Raw genomic sequence first — 18483 nt, forward strand, 5'->3', positions numbered from 1 at the left:
TATATATATATATATATATATATATATATATATATATATATATATATATATATATATATATATATATATATATATATATATAAGCAGATTTACAGAACAAATATTAAATCATTGAATATGCTTCCCTGTCTTCACATCAATATCCTTCATTAAAAGAGGTATGCAAATTCATTACCACCTGCCTCAGTTTACTGTTAATTTTTCTAATAATTTTAAAAATTATAATAACTTTTTCAAGGCTGCAGTGAATTGCGACGGTGTATTATATTGCCAATGGGAAACCGAGCTTTTGACTAAGTATGATTCACTTCTACAAAGGATAGTTGCCATTTACCTAATATGAAATAATTGGGTGGCGACAATAGTCTTAAGTTTTTGATACTACAAGTTTAAAATTATTTTCGTAAGGTAGGGCTACCGTAATTTTCAACAAGCAAACCGGGACTATGTTAAATTGTGGGTTATTCACATTAGACAATGTTGTATATTGTATATGAATGTAATAAATGCACAACATTTTGTCCTAAAAGGTCAAGGAACGTCATCATAAAATGGCATTGCTCTATGATTTATTAGGAATATTAAAACAAAGTCCAATTATGGCCAGTTTTACTCAATCACAAAAATATCTAAAACGCTGGAATCAGGTAGTGTATTGTGAGGCTATTTTGTCAGCTCTAGAATCTAATCCTTTTTGAAGCTGTAATATTTCCCGAAGAGAGCTTTTTCAGTTTAGGTAATTGAACAGCAAGACTGAAGAAATAAAAAAAAAATTAAACACGCTTTTATTAAAATGCACTGAAAAGTAAAAAAATAAATTTTTTGAGACATCAGAATTTTCTTACAATTAATCATGTCTACAAAAATGAAAGCGTGGGCGCCAAGCATGGAAGGAAATGTACAAGAAATAAAGAAATTGTAACTGATTTATGATTGTAGCTAACGAAATTAATATCCTGCCGAGTCAAAGAATGTTTGAAAAATCCGTAAAGTTATTAACTTATTCTACCGAGTCAAAGAAGGTATGAAAAATCCAAAGATTTTCATACAAATTCTTAGATACCGGGAGAGGTCACTAGAGGCCACTGCTGACCTACTGATCATGTAAGGTTGTATTGTCACCGGGATTGAGTAACCACGCAAAATTTCAAGTCCATCGGACGAAGGGAACAGGTCGAAAATTGAGTTACAAGATTTGACCCAGACAAACAAATATACAAAAAAGCAAGCTAAATAAAAGCTTATAAAAAGGCGGGAAATGGAGGTGAAGCAAAAGGCTAAAACGTAGGTGCGACTAGGGACCGAAAGGACCCTGAAAAAACACCCTTTAGTAATGTCTACAGTGCACTACTTCCTTAAGGGGTATGGAAAATGTTTGCCCCACAGGTCTAGGGCCATACAGACGGATAAAGGAAATATAAATTCGGTGACTATTGAGAAGAGGAACCGAAAGATTCCTTTCACTAAATTCGCTGAACACTTAGCGCCTTGTGGAAGGGAAATGTTATCTTTCATTTTCTTCAAATTCATCTTTCATTTGTCATATGCCTAGTTCACAAGCTACTTCTGTTGAGCTGGCACTGTCTTTTAAACAAGTTTAGCTATCCATAGATAAAGAATAAATAGATATCTTGGTCCGACTTTTCAAAAAATTTTATTATTGGTGATTATTGCTCTTAGAAATCAAACTGGCTCCATAAGCTCTCGAAAATATTAAGAATCTTTTCCAGAGCAGGCAGGAAAAAGTGAGGAAAATCCTGCTAAAAAAATACAGGAAAATTCCGTAACAAACTACTTAAGCCAAGTCGCAAGATTCCTCCAGTTGATTAACAGGGACAGTGTCAATGTGAAAATGTTACTGTGTTCACGACAAGGGATTCAGTGGCAAAAACAAAAACCTCAACAGCATTCAGAAGGGTGCTGCGCATTAAAGCATGCTGTACTCTTATCCCTGTCTGATTTCTTCCAGTTCCTCTCAAATGTTTCTACAAAACTAGGTCATATTAGTTTGAAAACAGAAAGCAGACAAGCTGGTAAATTTCAAAAGATTCCCCAGGAACTAACTTGAAACTTAGCATTTGTGGCACAGCCAAAGCGACCAGAGTTATTACCATGAATCATGAGTCATTGTAAAATCGATTTCTGTTCATTTTTAAGAAGTTCTAAGAATGAATTGCTTTCCTGTAGCCAGGGGATTGTGCTGTGGTTTACTTCCGTTAGCACCGTAGAACGGAATTTTTCGTACAGAAGAAAGAGGGAAAATAAGCCATTCTCTTTACGTACAATACAGATTTTAACGCCTAGAAACACTCTACGTATTCAAGAGAGATTTAACTTACACGAGTATTTTGTGCAACTTTAGTGAAGTCTACCATCCCAATTATCAATCCCTTTTTCTAAAAATTAACTCGACTATACAAGTGACGCTACGATGTCACGCTAATTGGGGGTTGTTTACTTTGGACCTTGGTTAAAAGCTTGTAAAAAAATTAAACGAGATTCCGCAGAAGTGAGTGGGTAGGCTAATGACTCGATTCGTCTTACTTAAGTTTATATTCTATGAAAGATGAATTCATTACTGACTTAGGTACTTTCTTTCCTTCTTTAAATCTTCAGCTGAGAATCCCGAGGGCTCCAAAAGACATCTGACTCCCGAGAGAGAGAAGTTATAGTCGTAGATGATGAATAAATAAACATGAGGAAATAGAATATATAAATGATACACCGAGATTCAGGATGCGTAACCAGAGAGCAGGAATGAATTTTCTCTTTGCTTAAATACTCGTATTTTGAGATTAGAAGATTCCACAACTGCACTCGGTAAACTATTCCAGAATTTAGTTGTAGCCAAGATAAAACTCCCAACAAACTGAGACCAATTCATTCGTGTTGTCCGTAAAATAGCCTTTAGCTGCAATATTGGCAACGCAACAGTGTGCAATTAATCTGGTGATCCGTAGACTGTGCCTGCCTGCGACTATTGCAAAGTGCCTTTTTTTCCAGTTACAATAAAATTGCTGTTATGAATATCCTGTCGTTTCCGGTCAAAGATATTGACATTCGTTGACTGTACAATAATCGTTTCTCACTGATAATTCTTCTGCCGTTTTTCATGATTCGACATCCTGCATCGGTGTTTGGCGAGTATCAGTTTTCTTTTATACTGTATCGAAATTTTTTGTGTAGTATATGTATATATACACAAATACACACACACACATGTATATATATAATCATGAAGCTACGAATTTGCTTAATATCAAATCCACGCTGCCTCGGGAATATCCCCGATGGGGAATTATCACCGAAGGGGAATTTATAAGTGTTAAGCGACCTTTGTAGCTTCATGATTGTATATAAATCACAGTGTGATAAAAAATGTCATAAAAAGAGCTGCGTGTTCCAAACGTACCAAAGAAGTATCATGGTGGAGGTGGGTTAATGCCGAAGCTAAGTACAATTTCCCCGCTCTCGACGGGTAAATAAAGTACACCAGACTCGGGATTAACTTATACCTCTCTTGATAGCTCAGTGGTAACGTCGACTGGAGTTGCTGGATGCGTATGTGTCGCGGGATCGAGACTCGGCAGTGCCCGTCCATTTATCACTTATAAATTCCACTTCGGTGGTAATTGCCCATTGGGGATATTCCCGAGGCAGCGTGGATTTGATATTAAGCGACATTTGTAACTTCATGATTGTATATAAATCACGGTGTGATAAAAAATGTCACACACACACACACACACACACACACACACACACACACACACACACACACACACACATATATATATATATATATATATGTATACATATATATATATATATATATATATATATATATATATATATATATATATATATATATATATATATATATATATATATATATATATATATATATATATATATATACGATTGTTAAACCGTTCCACTAACATGGGCTAAGGGCTAAGCAAAGAGAACAAACATCTCAACGGTCACTGCGATATTCTTACTTTAATTGCTGAACCTCGTGGGCAGTAAAGCACCTACAACATATCCACCTCATATAGCCACAAAGGAGGCTCATCAGCACCTTTTCAAACCCCGTACACAGACTGTGCTCTCCTCATAAACACTCTTTTCACCACCCTATTATCATCCATTCTTTTCCAGTGGCCGACCCATCTCAAATTATTCTGATCCATCCTTTCACCTATGCTAAAATTTTTACTACATTTATGTTTCTCCAATTTCTTACTATATCAGATGCCATCATGCCAATGTTTTCTTTTGTTTGCATTTAATATCCACACTTCACTCCCATACAGCAGAGTTTGGCTCAGCATCCATCTTCCCTTTCACAGGCAAATTGTTCAGGTTTCCTTTGTAGATTCTGAGGCAATCTCAAGGGTAAAATGAAGACGATCGGGAACATAAATGAGAGGCAGCCATCTTGAATCAAACGCTGTTTATTATTCTCGTTAAGACCGTGAATACAAAATGCAGTTGGAAAATAAGTATTTCTTTGTCTGTACATTATAAGAAAGAATGAATACGTAATTGGTAAGGGGTAACTAAACAAACTAATGAAAGACCCGAAGACTACATTTATATTCTTAACATACTCCCCACCATAGGAACTCCCAAACCCCTATCAAAAATAGAGTAACTACAGTCAGACCTCATGGTATAAAAAAAACGTAAACCACTGTCCATTGAGTTCACAATTACCCATAAGTAACCTTAATCTCAAGGCTCTGTTTCATAAACCAAGTAAAGTACTAGGCTTTATCACACGCCCTCTCCTAGATATCTTCACCTGATCAAGATTCTTAGATGCATCAGTAGGCTATTCTCAACAACAGCATCCTTATTCTTATCTTGTATAGGACTCTCTATAGAAGTTTGAACATTTCCACTAATGTTGTTTACATCACAGAAAATCTCTAAATCATGTAACTTTTGAATAGATCTACACAACACACCCTTAGTAGTTCGTACATTAACACATCTTACTATACCATCCCTGCCAGGAAATAAATCAGTAACTATGCCCAAAGGCCAACTCATTCTAGGAACATTGTCGAGTTCCTTTTCCGAACAATTTCCTTCACTTAAATCTTTATCACTGATATTTACATGTTCATCAGACACATGAGGCTGAAAACCTGCAACTCGACCAGTCAGTAAGTGTGAGGCGGTCAAAGGGTCAGTTACAACAGGTTCTTCATTTACATAAGTCAAAGGTCTAGAATTGATGCAAGCTTCTACTTCAAACGAAGTTGTTTCAAGTTCACACTTGGGGATTTATTGCCAAGAGACTTCTTTAGAGCAGACTTCACTGACCTCCATTCTGGACTCAAAAATTAAAATATTGTTGAAGCTTATTTGCAATACTAATTAGGGTTTCAGCATTATCTGAGTATATCACAGAAGGAAGACCTTGTCTAGCAGCAAATCTACATATAGCTAACATACAGTCAGGCGCCGGAAGAAAGTCTGATAACTCCAAATGAACAGCCCTTGTAACAGCACGAGCAAATCATAATATGTACAATTTCTTAAACATAAGATCAACGGCAAACAAAGGGCCTGCACAATCTAAACCAGTTACGGCAAAGGGGAACGTATTATTAACACTCAATTCCGGCAAATGAGGGGAAGGCTAATTACATGGCCTAGAGTCAAATCTTTTGCAAGCAACACACTCTTTACAAACTCTTTTGGCCGGTCGCCTTAATCCAATAATCCAATAAAGAGTTTCTGATGGTTGACAGGAGAGTATGAACACCAGCTTGCTTCAAAAATTTATCCTGGAACTGCACTCTGAGTTTAGGCACATGACAATTAGGAATTATAATGGGGTGCTTGCTGTCATAACTGATGTCAAAATATTGCAATCTACCCTTGATTCTCAATAATCCCTTACAATCAAGAAAAGGGTCAAGTTTCCTCAAGGAGGAACTCCTAGGGAGAGGTTTTCTTCGAGACAAAACTCTAATTTCTTTCTCATATTCCCTTTGTACACAAATTAAAATCTTGTCCTTTGCATTACCCAACTCATTATAAGTGAGAGGACCTGAAAGTTTAGCACCATTAGGTTTGCAATTGTTAATAAATCTCATAACCAAGGCAGTAGTGTTCATTACTTTGGTAAAATCACTCCATCTACTAAAGTCAAATATATGAAAGCTGTTGTGAAAAAATTGGATTCATTTCCCCGGCCCCCCAATATATATGTGTATATATACATACATGCATATATATATATATATATATATATATATATATATATATATATATATATATATATATATATATATATATATTTCATGATGTTGCCTTCTAATATATATATCCTCCTATAATCTTGACATATTTACTTTTTCATGTGTTGCCTTCTATGTGTAATGATAATGGTTGTTGAAGTGTCACATTTAGTTTGGCATCAGATCTCAAAAGAACTAATGATTGAATAACTTGATAGCGTAATTTAGAATTGTTAATACAATTTTAATAGTAACGTAGTTTAAAACGAATATCTTTCTTGGTAAAAGCGTAGTATTTGAACACGTGTGTGTGTGTGTCCAGGAAGGGCTTGTTTCATTTCAATTGTCATCAGTTGAGATAAGAGGGAGTGCTTTGTTTTGGGTTAGTGATGACAGGTTTGGGATAACAAATGCCGATTCATCCCGTATGGGCTCAAGACGAGGGATTTCATGTTGTTACATGCATTGTTCGAGTCACGTACACCACTTTGAGAGAAAGAATACATGTCTTGATCAATTACGCCATGTTTTGTAAGATTGCATTCAAAACGTTTTGCTGGGATGACGTCATTTTCCTTCTAGAAGCTTCTCCATTGTATCTCGCACCCAAAATGCTTTAATGATGCCACTTCCCTGCTTCTAGAACTTTTGTATCTCGTGCCCAAAATGCTTTAATGACATCATGTAATTGTTTCGTGTTTCTGGAATTCTAAAATTTGTTTCATTCTGATTTCTGAGACCAGTCGAATTGGTTCCCTCTCTCTCTCTCTCTTGTTCTTAGAAAGAGATTAACGTAGTGTTTTGTGGTCACATATTAGCATTAACTTTTGAGATCTGAATTTAGCAAAGTTATTTAGTTCGTAACGGCGCCTGGTAAAAAAGTGTGTATTGTGGTATGATAAGTTAGGAAATTTTGAACAAGTGAAATCATTATTGATAAAAGTCTTATGTAAATTTTTGTGTTTTTGTTTTTTCTATTTACAATCCTTTATATTTTCACATTTTTGTGTTTGTGATGTAACATTTATTTACATAGTATTTTAAATATTTCTTGGTATAATTTAACATTGCATACGTGATTTAACATTGCATACTTGATTTCATTTATTGAGATTTTCTTTTCAAATCTTGAGTAATTCTTGATAGTTTAAATTTTGCTTGATTAATTTAAATTCCTGATAAAGTTTTTGTGAATTAGTTTTGTTTCATAATTTAATTCAAGAATTAATTGAGTGTTGTGTTATTTTCAAGTAATAATAAATTTTTCAGATTGTGAATTCTAATTAGAAACTTTGAATTTGAAAATAAATTTTTGTATTTAACATTTTTAGAAAAACAGTGTTTCATTTATTGATCACCAGTGAATAGGATTGATTGTGTGTGCATAAGGCAAAGTGATAAACATGTTTTTTGTTCTTTAGTTTTGCTAAAGTGAATTAAGACCAGGGAAACAGTTAGAGTTTTTGATGGAGTGATGCCCTTCTACTCTAGAATATTTCAAGTTTAATTTTTGATACCTCACACATATTCTGATAGACTTAGTTTGATTTTTCAAGTGATTGATAAATAAGTTTTTCTTAAGGGATCACTGTTACCTTTAGAGTACTCAGTCGTAATAATTAATGTTATGAGAGTTCAGGTATCTGGTTGAAGTGAGGTATATTTTGAATCTTGAGATTAGTTGTGTAATAACCAGGTACTTGATACGCATCGTGACAATATATATATATATATATATATATATATATATATATATATATATATATATATATATATATATATATAAAGTAAGTCATAAAACGTTGGCCAGTAAGCTGTTTTATGTACAAGATGCCTGTCCCTTCACTTCATCTTGCATTATATATATATATATATATATATATATATATATATATATATATATATATATATATATATATATATATATATAATACAGTGAAGGGACAGCATCTTTTATAAAACAAGATGCCTGTTTTTTTACTTTCCAGTCATTTTCAAGGCTGAAACAATTTAAGACACTATAATAGTTTAACTTTACATTGCAAAACATTCACATAAATTATTCTGAAAAAAAAACAAGAGCACAGAAAATCAATAAAAGTATGAGATAAACGACAAATAAGAAAACAGATTCAACATAACATTACACACAAGAACCTATCCCAAACAGTGGAAGTGAGGAGACTGAAAGAAAACATTGTAAAAAGCAATGACAACATGTCTTAAAAGATCAGATTAGGCTACAAACAATTGTGCAGATGGCAACTGGGTATTTAGAGTTGGAACTGCCTTTTTTAATGAGAGATTCTAAAATGTTCAGGTCAGTTTCACCTTGTGTGCTAAAGAGCAACGGCACTAAAATTGTTTCAGCCTTGAAAGTGCGACTGGAAAGTAAGTCGCGAAACGTCGGCCAATAAGATGTTTTATGTGCAAGATGCCTGTCACTTCGCTTCACTTTGTGTGCTAAAGAGCAACGGCTCCTTCTCTTTGATGTTTTGCTGGGAATTTCTACTGGCTTGGGCACAATGGACACAATAGCGCTTCCTTCTTCGTCTTACTTTTCCTGCTTCGACTAAGATCTAGGGGATGTACTCATTTTCATCACCAAAATGCTTAGGATATATTCATTATGTGTGTTTGTGCACGTAGAGTTAAATTATTTGCACATGCATAAACAAGTATATACTGTATTATCAGGCGAATATACAGTGCGTACATAAACAGTCCCGCAACTCTCCTGAGAATTATGGGCAGCAGAACTGTTGTCGGCGATTATATTTTTTTATCAAGTATATCTTACGTAATTACCTTTTTAAGGCACGATTTTTATAATTTATTGCGATACAATAATATATTTTGTTATATGTAGTATATCAATTTATTACAGATAAATATATCACCAATGTGTTTAAATGAAACGCACCGATGAACTTTCCTCCTATTCGTGACTGGACAGTGGACTGTAGTGTCAGTGTCATTGACAGTGTTAGGACTAAGACTGTGTAGTGTCAGTGTAAGTGACGGTGTTAGAACTTAAGACTGTTTTCGTTCGAAACAATGACAGGTAGATTGAAAGTCTCTTCACAACATGAATTAATCATCTCTCACGGGTATGTAATTTTATTAAGTTATAGAGATATTTGCTGTTATTTCTTCTCTCGCTGGTATGTGATTTTCTTTAAGTTATAGAGGTGTTTGCTGTTAAGTTTAGAAAGATTAAAAGGGCAAAAATTAACCAAATTACAGGTGGTTTACGTAGATAGTAGCTTAGACGGCACATTTTTAGATTATGGCTAGCGTAGCCTACAGTGATTTTCATAACTTGAAAGACTGAAACCATGATGTTATTATGAACTTGCTTAAAGGTGCTGCCAAACCTATGATCAGGATGGTTGGGAAATATGGTTCTTGTAATTTTTATTTGATTTTCTGGAGTTTCATTCCTAGCCAGATATGTGGACCGTTTATTTTTCATGGTAGCCTATTTCTAAGTAATAGCCCTGCACGAACTGTTTGGAACGGTTCCGATTATAGGAAAGTCATTAGGGAACCATATGGTCAAGGGGTTGGCCAAGGAAATCTATTATAAAAGGAATCATGCTAACATAACGTACCCTAACTTAACCTAACCTAACCTAGTAGGCCGTGTTACTTAGCCGGGTGTGCGGGGCTCCCAGACCCCCCCAGTAACGGAAACCACATTTTACCTAACGTTCCCCTGTAACACTGCGCACATGCACGATGGCATTCCAGGATGACCAGCATACAAAAGCATAATCAGTTCTGAGGTTAATTACAGATTAAATACAGTCGATTGACAATAAATAACGGTAAATTCTAGATAAGCAACCAAAATACTATAGGAAAAGTCAATTTTAATGGAAATACCTGATGCGGAGCTGATGCTTAGTTTACCTATTTTTCCAACAGGTTAGGCAATTAAGATTGGCATTTTTATTTATATTGGTAAACTTTTACTCTAAACCATTATTGCATTTAGGATGTGAAGATATAATTTTCAGATGTTTTGATGTGGGTTTTCAAAGCTTCTGACATTTGTTTTCTTAGCATATAATTTACAGGGATAATGAACCCTACAATTCATGGGACCACAGTGGGAAAGTTGGGTTTTTGGGTGTGGAAAATCAGAAAATGAGTGAAATACAGGGATTGATGTACCTAACCTAACCTAGGGGGCTGCTTCCTTACCTGGCCAGGGGGTCTGTGCACCCCACCTGGCCAGGGGGTGCACCCCCACATGACCTAACTAGGATGCTGAGTCCTTTACCTGGACCCCTACCTAACCTAACCTAGGGGGCTGCATTCTTGCCTAGCTGGTTCCATGAACCCCTAATATTAACCTAACCTAGAATAAAGGTCGTTACTTAGACCTATGTAACCCAGCCTAGGATACCAGGTCTTTACCCAGACCTCTTACCTAACCAAATTTAAGGGGCCACAGCCTTATCCAGCCAGGGTGACTTTTATCCCTCCCCCATAATCTAAACTATAATGGTGAGTCCTAACTTAGCCTTAGACCCACTACCTAACCTGACCTAACCTAGTACACAGCAAATTACTATGTATAAGGTTGCTACCTAACCAAACTGAGGGTACTAGGTCCTTACTTATTGCAAGCTCTTCATTGGGTGAGTCGGTAGAGCTGCGGACTGTCACTCGATGGGCTGGAGTTCAATTCCCCGGCCGGCTGATGAAGAGTTAGAGGAATTTATTTCTGGTGGCAAAAATTCATTTCTCGCTATAATGTTGTTCGGATTCCACAAGAAGCTGTAGGTCCCATTGCTAAGTAACCAATTGGTTCTTAGCCACGTAAAATAAGTCTAATCCTTCGGGCCAGCCCTAGGAGAGCTGTTAATCAGCTTGGTGGTCTGGTAAAACTAAGGTATACTTAACTTTTTTTTCCTTACTTATTGCATGATATTAGACTGAAAATATTCCATAAGCTTACTTTAATTTGAATGTGAACTATTAGTAGGATCGACTCTTCAGACTGGTCAGCATCTTCCCTAGACCTTGAAGGCCAATGGGTGTTAGACTGTGAAAGGTTAGCCAGGGTTCGTGAACAAAATTATTGTAATGGAAGGTGAGAAACTTCCAAGACAGTACTGGTGAAATGAGTAACAGAAATTACATCACTCTCCTTTCTTAATGTTCAGAATATTTTACTTCAGTAGTACAGTACCATGAGTGGTGGTGTTCCCTATAATATAGGGAAGAAGTGCACTGGGAAATTGCAAAGAATGATTTTAAGTCTCATCCTTTGCCTTGCACTTTTGTGATCCCCAGTGTGTCCTCTTAAATACCAGGTGGGAAAGAAACTTCCCTATGTCCAGTCTGAGCTCTCTCTCTAAATATTTGCAAAGGACTAGTGAAATCAGGCGAAATGTCAACAACATTTTTTGCAGCCCTAGGAAACCTGACTTACACCTCGTCAAAGAGTGGTGTGTCATGTCTGTTCAGGGCTCTGGTCAGAGAAGCACACACAAATCTAGACTCTACTCTTTTACCATTAGCTTAAAGTAAGATTTCACGATGTGCGATTGGTAGCCACCAATTTCAGTTTCCTTAAGAATCTTTCCCTGGAGAGTTGTCAATACAGCACAGTGCAGTTATAACTTTGTATTTGCCTTGCACTATCTGCGAGATGTGGAAAACCAATATAAATTGTGCAGAGCTCTTTCATCCTGCATTACAGCATGGGAACTCATATCCTGAACAATTAGGGTAGCTGTGCTCTGACCTTTTCTGTTTAGTTAGAAATTGTCAGGTTTTGGGGAGTATGAAGGTACCTATGTTGTATTAGGTGAGAGCCTTCATTCTTTTACCATTGTTGCTCTGCTGGCCTAGGAACAAGGTCTTGTGTCCCACTTGCATCGAAATTTCCATAGCAAGGAACCTCCAGCATTGTTCAGAGGTCTTGCTGCCTAATGTATCAGAGGTCTTGCTGTCTAATGTATTAGTCCTTGCATGGAAACAGTACCAGCAGATGGATGCTAATCATGAGGTAAGTGGTATCTTATTCCTGGTGGAATTTTATGGTTTTCTTGGGGGTTGTTAAATTTGTCCTCACACCTTTCCCACTTCCTTTGCTTAATGCAGGAATCAGCTATCATAATACAAAAGATTCATTTCAGAAATAGAAATTTTATGTAAGTAACTTACCAAGTAATTACATAGCTATAGTTTCTAACTAGTGTGGCAGCTAAAATTTGAAATTCATGGTCGTGAATCTTTTGTTTTGGTGTAGGTAACTCGCTCCGTCCACTTTTGGGAAAGAGAGGAACAACTCGGCAAAGGGCCTCAGTTTGTTTCTGCTGGCTTACAACGAAGGTTGTGGGCTTGCAGCTATGTTTGGAATTTGTTTACTTGACCGGTTGTTGGTTTGGACTAATTTGTGAAATATATTTTTCTTTTTGGTAGTCTTCGGTAATTTTGTAGTGATAGTGTTCTTAGACGACCAGACTTTTCATGATTTAGACTTGATCTACTTTTGAGTCATTTTTTCAATATTTAGACTTCTTGATCACTGACTTGTTCATTGATGATGTCTGATGCAGTTACGTCTAGTACTCGGTATTGCTGCAATACGAGACTGACGTCTGCTGAAGTATGATTTGCATACCATTTGTGCAAATTGCAGGAGTCAAGTATGCTCTTTAGAATTAACATGTGCTGAATGCATAGACTCGGACTCTAAACAGTGGGAAGTTTTAAATTCTCATATATCCAAGTTAGAGAGGGACAGAAAGAAAAAAGCGACAATTATGAGTGACAGTAAGACTGCAGTTAGTTAGTAATCTGGTAAGGCTTCTATTTATGTTGATATTCCTGTTGTTTCTGTGTCTTTAATATCTCTTCCCAGTTCTCCAGCTGTACCACCTGATCCTTCTCCTGGCTTCCATGCTTCTGAACCCAGTGCCATTGCCAACCTCGAGTCAAGGTTCGATTGTAAAATCGAGTTAATTGTGGAGTCTATGGCCCAGTTAGGGACTTCGGTTCATTCCCTTATGGATCAAGTGAACAAAGAGAGTGCAAAAAGTGCTAGTGAAGTGGTGGAGGAGCGGGCTGTCCATCCCGCCAATTCTCTTAGGCAAAGGTCCCTGGCACACTCCCCTGAACCTGGGAGAAGCCATACTGGAGGCCCAAGGAAGGTCGATGGGGTCTGCCCATGGGTATTCAGCCCCCTCAATCGCACCTGAAGTTAAGTCCCAGGGGACGACAGACAGCCAGTGGAAAGGTGTCTTTTCATGAATGCACCTTTTTTCCTCGAGTTTGGAGGCATTTAGCCCTGAACAGAGGTGCCAATGGCATTTTAGTGATGAGTCAAGGCCACTGAAAAGACCTGCAGTGGATGTAGATCGCACCCTTCAGGTGCCTTGCAAGAGAGTCAGAGATTTGGAGCCTTCCTGCAGTTTCTGGGATAGCCCAGGAGCATCAGTGCCTAATAGTGTATTAGTGTCCGAGCGCCCACTAGTGTTGAGCTTTCAGGAGCTTCCAAGTGCCAAGTAGCACCCAAGCGCCCACTGGCTCCTTAGTGCCCAGTAGGGCCCATAGGTATGGAGACTCCCACTTGCCTGGTAGCACACAAGTGCCCAGTCTCCTCTTCTAAGCACTCGGTGCCAGCTCCAGCGGTTGCAGCGCCAAGTGTCTCGCATCAATCTCTCGCTCCTTCTATTGTGGATCAGTCTTTGGCTCCTATTCAGCAGTGACTGGATGACATCTTAGGTTTTTTTTGAAGAAGCCTCCCCCTGCTGCTAAGTCAGAGGAGGAGTTGAAAAGGACGTAGACGAAGATTCCTCTCCTTTGCCTTATGCAGCTCTTCTACGGTTCCTTCTTTGAAGAGAGAGCAAGGGAAGGCTTCCTTCAGTTGAGGACTTCTCTGGTCTCATTGACTCCTCAAGGAGATTGGCCTTCTCATCGGCCAAAGTAATGTTTTCTGCAGCTGAAATTGACCATTTACTTAGGAATTTGTTTAAGGTGTTTGAAGTGGTCAGCTTCTTAGGTTGGTCGGTGGGCGGCCTGGCACACAAGATACAAGACTGGATTTTCTTGGTGTTCTTTCTTGCACTGATAAAGGCGTCAGAGATGCCTCTCGGGAGTTGGCCCCTCTTTTTTTATATAAGTAACTTGCCCAGTAATTACTTAGCTAAGAGATTCCACTGACGGTAGCTTAAATGTTGAAAATTCGCTGTAGCCCTGCACCTCTGTTTATGTATGTGACTATCCTCGCTCACTTTTGGGGCAAGAGAGAGGAACAACTCAGCCATAAGCTCAATTTGTTTTCTGTCCGGTTAAGACCTAGATGGTGTTAAGTTTAGCAGCTGAATTTGAGAATTTGGTTGTAATTCTTCCCCTTTCAGTGAAGTATTTTTGCTCGGTAGCCTTCAGCATTGTTTATTTAGTTAGTTATTAGCTTTTTCACTGATTTTGACTTTGACTCCTGATTGTGACAATGTCAGACTAGTTCTTCTAGTGTTAGGTACTGTAGCAGAGACTGCAATGCTAGATTGACAAAATTAATTTATGATTCTCATATCTTGTGCAATGTGTGTAGGGGACAAGTATGTTCAATTGAATTGACGTGTGAGGAGTGTAAGGGATGGGATGACAAGAAGTAGAAGACTAGCAGCTAAAAGGAAAGCAGCTAACAGAGCTGAAAGTAAAATATTAGCCAGCCAGGATTCTGTTCAGATATCTAGTATTATTAATGAACCTATTGTCTCTTCTCCCACTAAAGTTACTGTACATCTCCCATTTCCAGCCCTCCTCCAATTCCTCCTACTCTGTCTCCTGGCTTCTGCACTCCTGAACTGGATTGTTACACCAGCCTTGAACAAAGGTTTGACCAGAAATTTGGTGTTCTTGCAACTTCGGTTGTCCAAGTTGGTGAATCTATAAGTGCATTAATGCAGGAGTTCAGTGATAAAAGTGCAAGTGAAGTGATTGTAGAGGAGGTGGCTGCCCATCCCACTGACTCTCCTAGGCAAAGGTCACTGCCATACTCCCCCAACCCTGGGAGGAGGCATTCTGGAGGTCCTAGGAAGGTTGGTGGGGTCTGCCCACATGTAGTCATCCCCTCAGTCGCATCTGTTGTGTCCCAGGCTGCGGCCAAAGACAGCCATTGGAGAGATGTCTCAGGTGTCCATGATTTGTCCAGTTCCAGAAACTCGAGCCTTAGTCAGAGGTGCCAGTGGCGTTTCTCTGACGAGTCGCACCCTCTGAAAAGGTGCTCTTCTTTCCGGGATCAGTCTCACCCTCCACTTCCCAGCAAAAGGCTTGGAGAACCTTTACGTAGCCCACAACCTTCGTGCAGTGCTTGGGACAGCCCTGAGCATATTTCGCAGTTGGTTGCTTCTAAGCATGCCTTGTCTCGGAAGCATCCGTGCTCTTCAGATTTTTGCCCGTGTTAGTAGTGAGTACCCGTCTAGCGCTGAGTGCCAGTTTGACGCCGATCACGTTTAAGTCAATGGAAGTGCTGGCCAAAGGAGGTGGCAGGAGAAAGGGGCAGAGTAGTGGGTGATTCAAGTTCTAAAGGAGGGATATTGCATTCCCTTCAAAGAGAAGCCTCCTTTGACCAACACTTCCATTGGCTTGAAGGTCTACTCCGTAGGACCGGAGAAGTTTTTGGTCCTCTCAGAGGAAGTCTCTTCCCTCTTCAAGAAGGGAGCGATCGAGGTAGTGGAAGACATCGGTTCCAGAGGTTTTTACAACTGCATATTCGTGGTCCCCAAGGCCACAGGAGGATGGAGGCTAGTCCTGGACGTGAGTGCCCTGAACATCTTTATCAAGAAGACGAAGTTCCACATGGAGGCGACAAAATGTGTCCTCGCATCCATCTATCAAAGGGATTGGATGATATTTCTCGATATGAGAGATGCGTACTTCCACTTTCCAGTACATCAGCATTGGAAGAAGTACCTGAGGTATGTCTTCGGGAAACAAGTATTTCAGTTTCGGGCCTTACGTTTCGGATTGTCAACAGCCCAACAAGTATTTACTCAAGTGCTAGCCCCATTGACCAAGTGGCTCCACTTACTAGGAGTCAAGATTTCCCTCTACCTGGACAACTGGCTAATCTGCTCTTCCACAAAAGAGAGGTGCATGAAAGACCTGCAATAGACCTTATGTTTGACAAAGAATCTGGGCTTGTTATTGAATTTGCAAAAGTCCCAACTGACTCCTCGACAGATTCTATATTTGGGGATGAGGATAGATTCTCAGACTTTTCGGGATTTTTCATCCCCCAAAAGAATATAAGCCTGCCTGACAAAAGTCAACATTTTCCTGTTGCTCCAATCTTGTTCTGCAACCCAGTGGATGAGTCTGCTAGGCACTCTAGCATCCATGAGGCAATTTGTAAGATTGGGGAGGTTGCACATGATACCTCTCCAATTCTTCCTCAGAGTAAGTTGGGATCAGAGTTTGGATCAAGACTAGTGCTTTTTTCTGATCACAAAGGAGATAAAGGAAGACCTGCAGTGGTGAAACTTCAAACTCCATAGACAAATTATCAGAGGGGGTGCCTCTGTGTTGTGAACCCTGACCTAGAGTCTTTTCCAACAAGTCAGATCAGGGTTGGAGAGCTCTCCTGGGGAACAAGGAGATTTCAGGAGTTTGGATCCCACAGGAGAGAAGTCTACATATCAACTTGGAGTTGAAAGATGTCTTCGTAGGATTGAAGCATTTCACAAAGGAAGTTCACAATAAAAATGTGGCGATATATTCAGACAACACCACAGCTCTGGCATATATAAGGCTTCAGGGAGGGATCCATTCGTTCTCCCTGTATGAGATGACCAGGGATCTACTCCTTTGGGCGGACCGGAACCAAACGCACCTGATAATCCGGTTCATTCAAGGGAGATGCAACGTTCTTGCAGACAGGTTAAGTCACCACAATCAAGTACTCCCCACGGAATGGGCGCTGGACTGCCGGGTATGCTCCAACTTTTGGAAACTGTGGGGGGAGCCCACACTGGACTTGCTTGCAACGTCCAGAAACCACTGTCTTCCTCTGTTCTGCTCTCCGTTTCCGGACCTGTTAGCTTGGGCAACAGATGCGATGTTGCAGAACTGGTCTGATATGGACCTGTATTCCTTTCCCCCATTCGGAATGATCAGCCAGGTGATCAGAGAGCTTCAAGCACATCAGAACATCAGGATGATGCTTGTAGCTCCTGTTTGGCCATAAAAGGAGCTTCAAGCATATCAGAATGTTAGGATGGCACTTGTAGCTCCTTTTTGGCCACAAAAGGAGTAGTTCCCAGGGCTGATCAGCCTACTTGTAGACTTCCTGAGACTCCTGCCAACCATTCCAATTCTGCTCAGATAACCCCATTTCAGGAAGTTTCATCAGGGCTTGTCCAGTCTGAGCCTGACAGGGTTTCGACTGTCTGCAAACTCGAGTGAAGGACTTTTCTAGAGCAGCGACAGAAGCTATCACTAGATGTTTACCTCTTTAACAGAAATTGCTGATTCCCTGTTGGACTTACGATCCTCTAGAAGCCTCTCTTCATCTATGGTTAGAGGTTTTAGATCGATGATGAGTTCAGTCTTGAGGCATAGAGGTATGAATATTTCTTCGAACCAGGATATCTCCGACCTGATTAAATCATTTGATACATCCAAATCTAAAACAGAACAAGTTTGCCCTTGGAACTTGGATGTTGTCCTGAAATGGCTCATGAGTCCCTGCTTTGAACCAATGTGTTCCGCCTCCTTGAGGGACATTACTCGAATAGCTCTTTTTAGTGGCATTAGCTACGGCTAAAAGATTTAGCAAAATCCAGTCTTTAGACAAATGAATTGGATTTTTGCAAGATGTAGTTTGTTCCCCCCTCTTAGGCTTTTTCGCAAAGAATGAAAATCCGATGAAACCCTGGCCTCGGTCTTTCTCGATTAAGAGCTTATCTGATGTTGTAGGGATGAAAATAAGAAGAAAGAGTGCTGTACCCTGTCTGAGCTCTCAGACATTATCTTTGTCATACTGAGAAGGTCAAAGGCCCAGCAAATAACTTATGGTGCTTGGTAAAATATCGATTTGGACTGTTATCAAAGAATGGTCTCTCATTCTTTTTGACAGACCTTTTTGTAGAGGTACACTCTCAGATTAAGGAGGATGAGTTACCTGACCTGAAGGTAAGAGAACATAACTTGAAGGCAGTCGCTACTTTGGTAGCCATTAAACATAATCTTTCCATGACTT

This window comes from Macrobrachium rosenbergii, chromosome 13, assembly GCF_040412425.1.
Source record: "Macrobrachium rosenbergii isolate ZJJX-2024 chromosome 13, ASM4041242v1, whole genome shotgun sequence".
Classification (NCBI taxonomy): Eukaryota; Metazoa; Arthropoda; class Malacostraca; order Decapoda; family Palaemonidae; genus Macrobrachium; species Macrobrachium rosenbergii.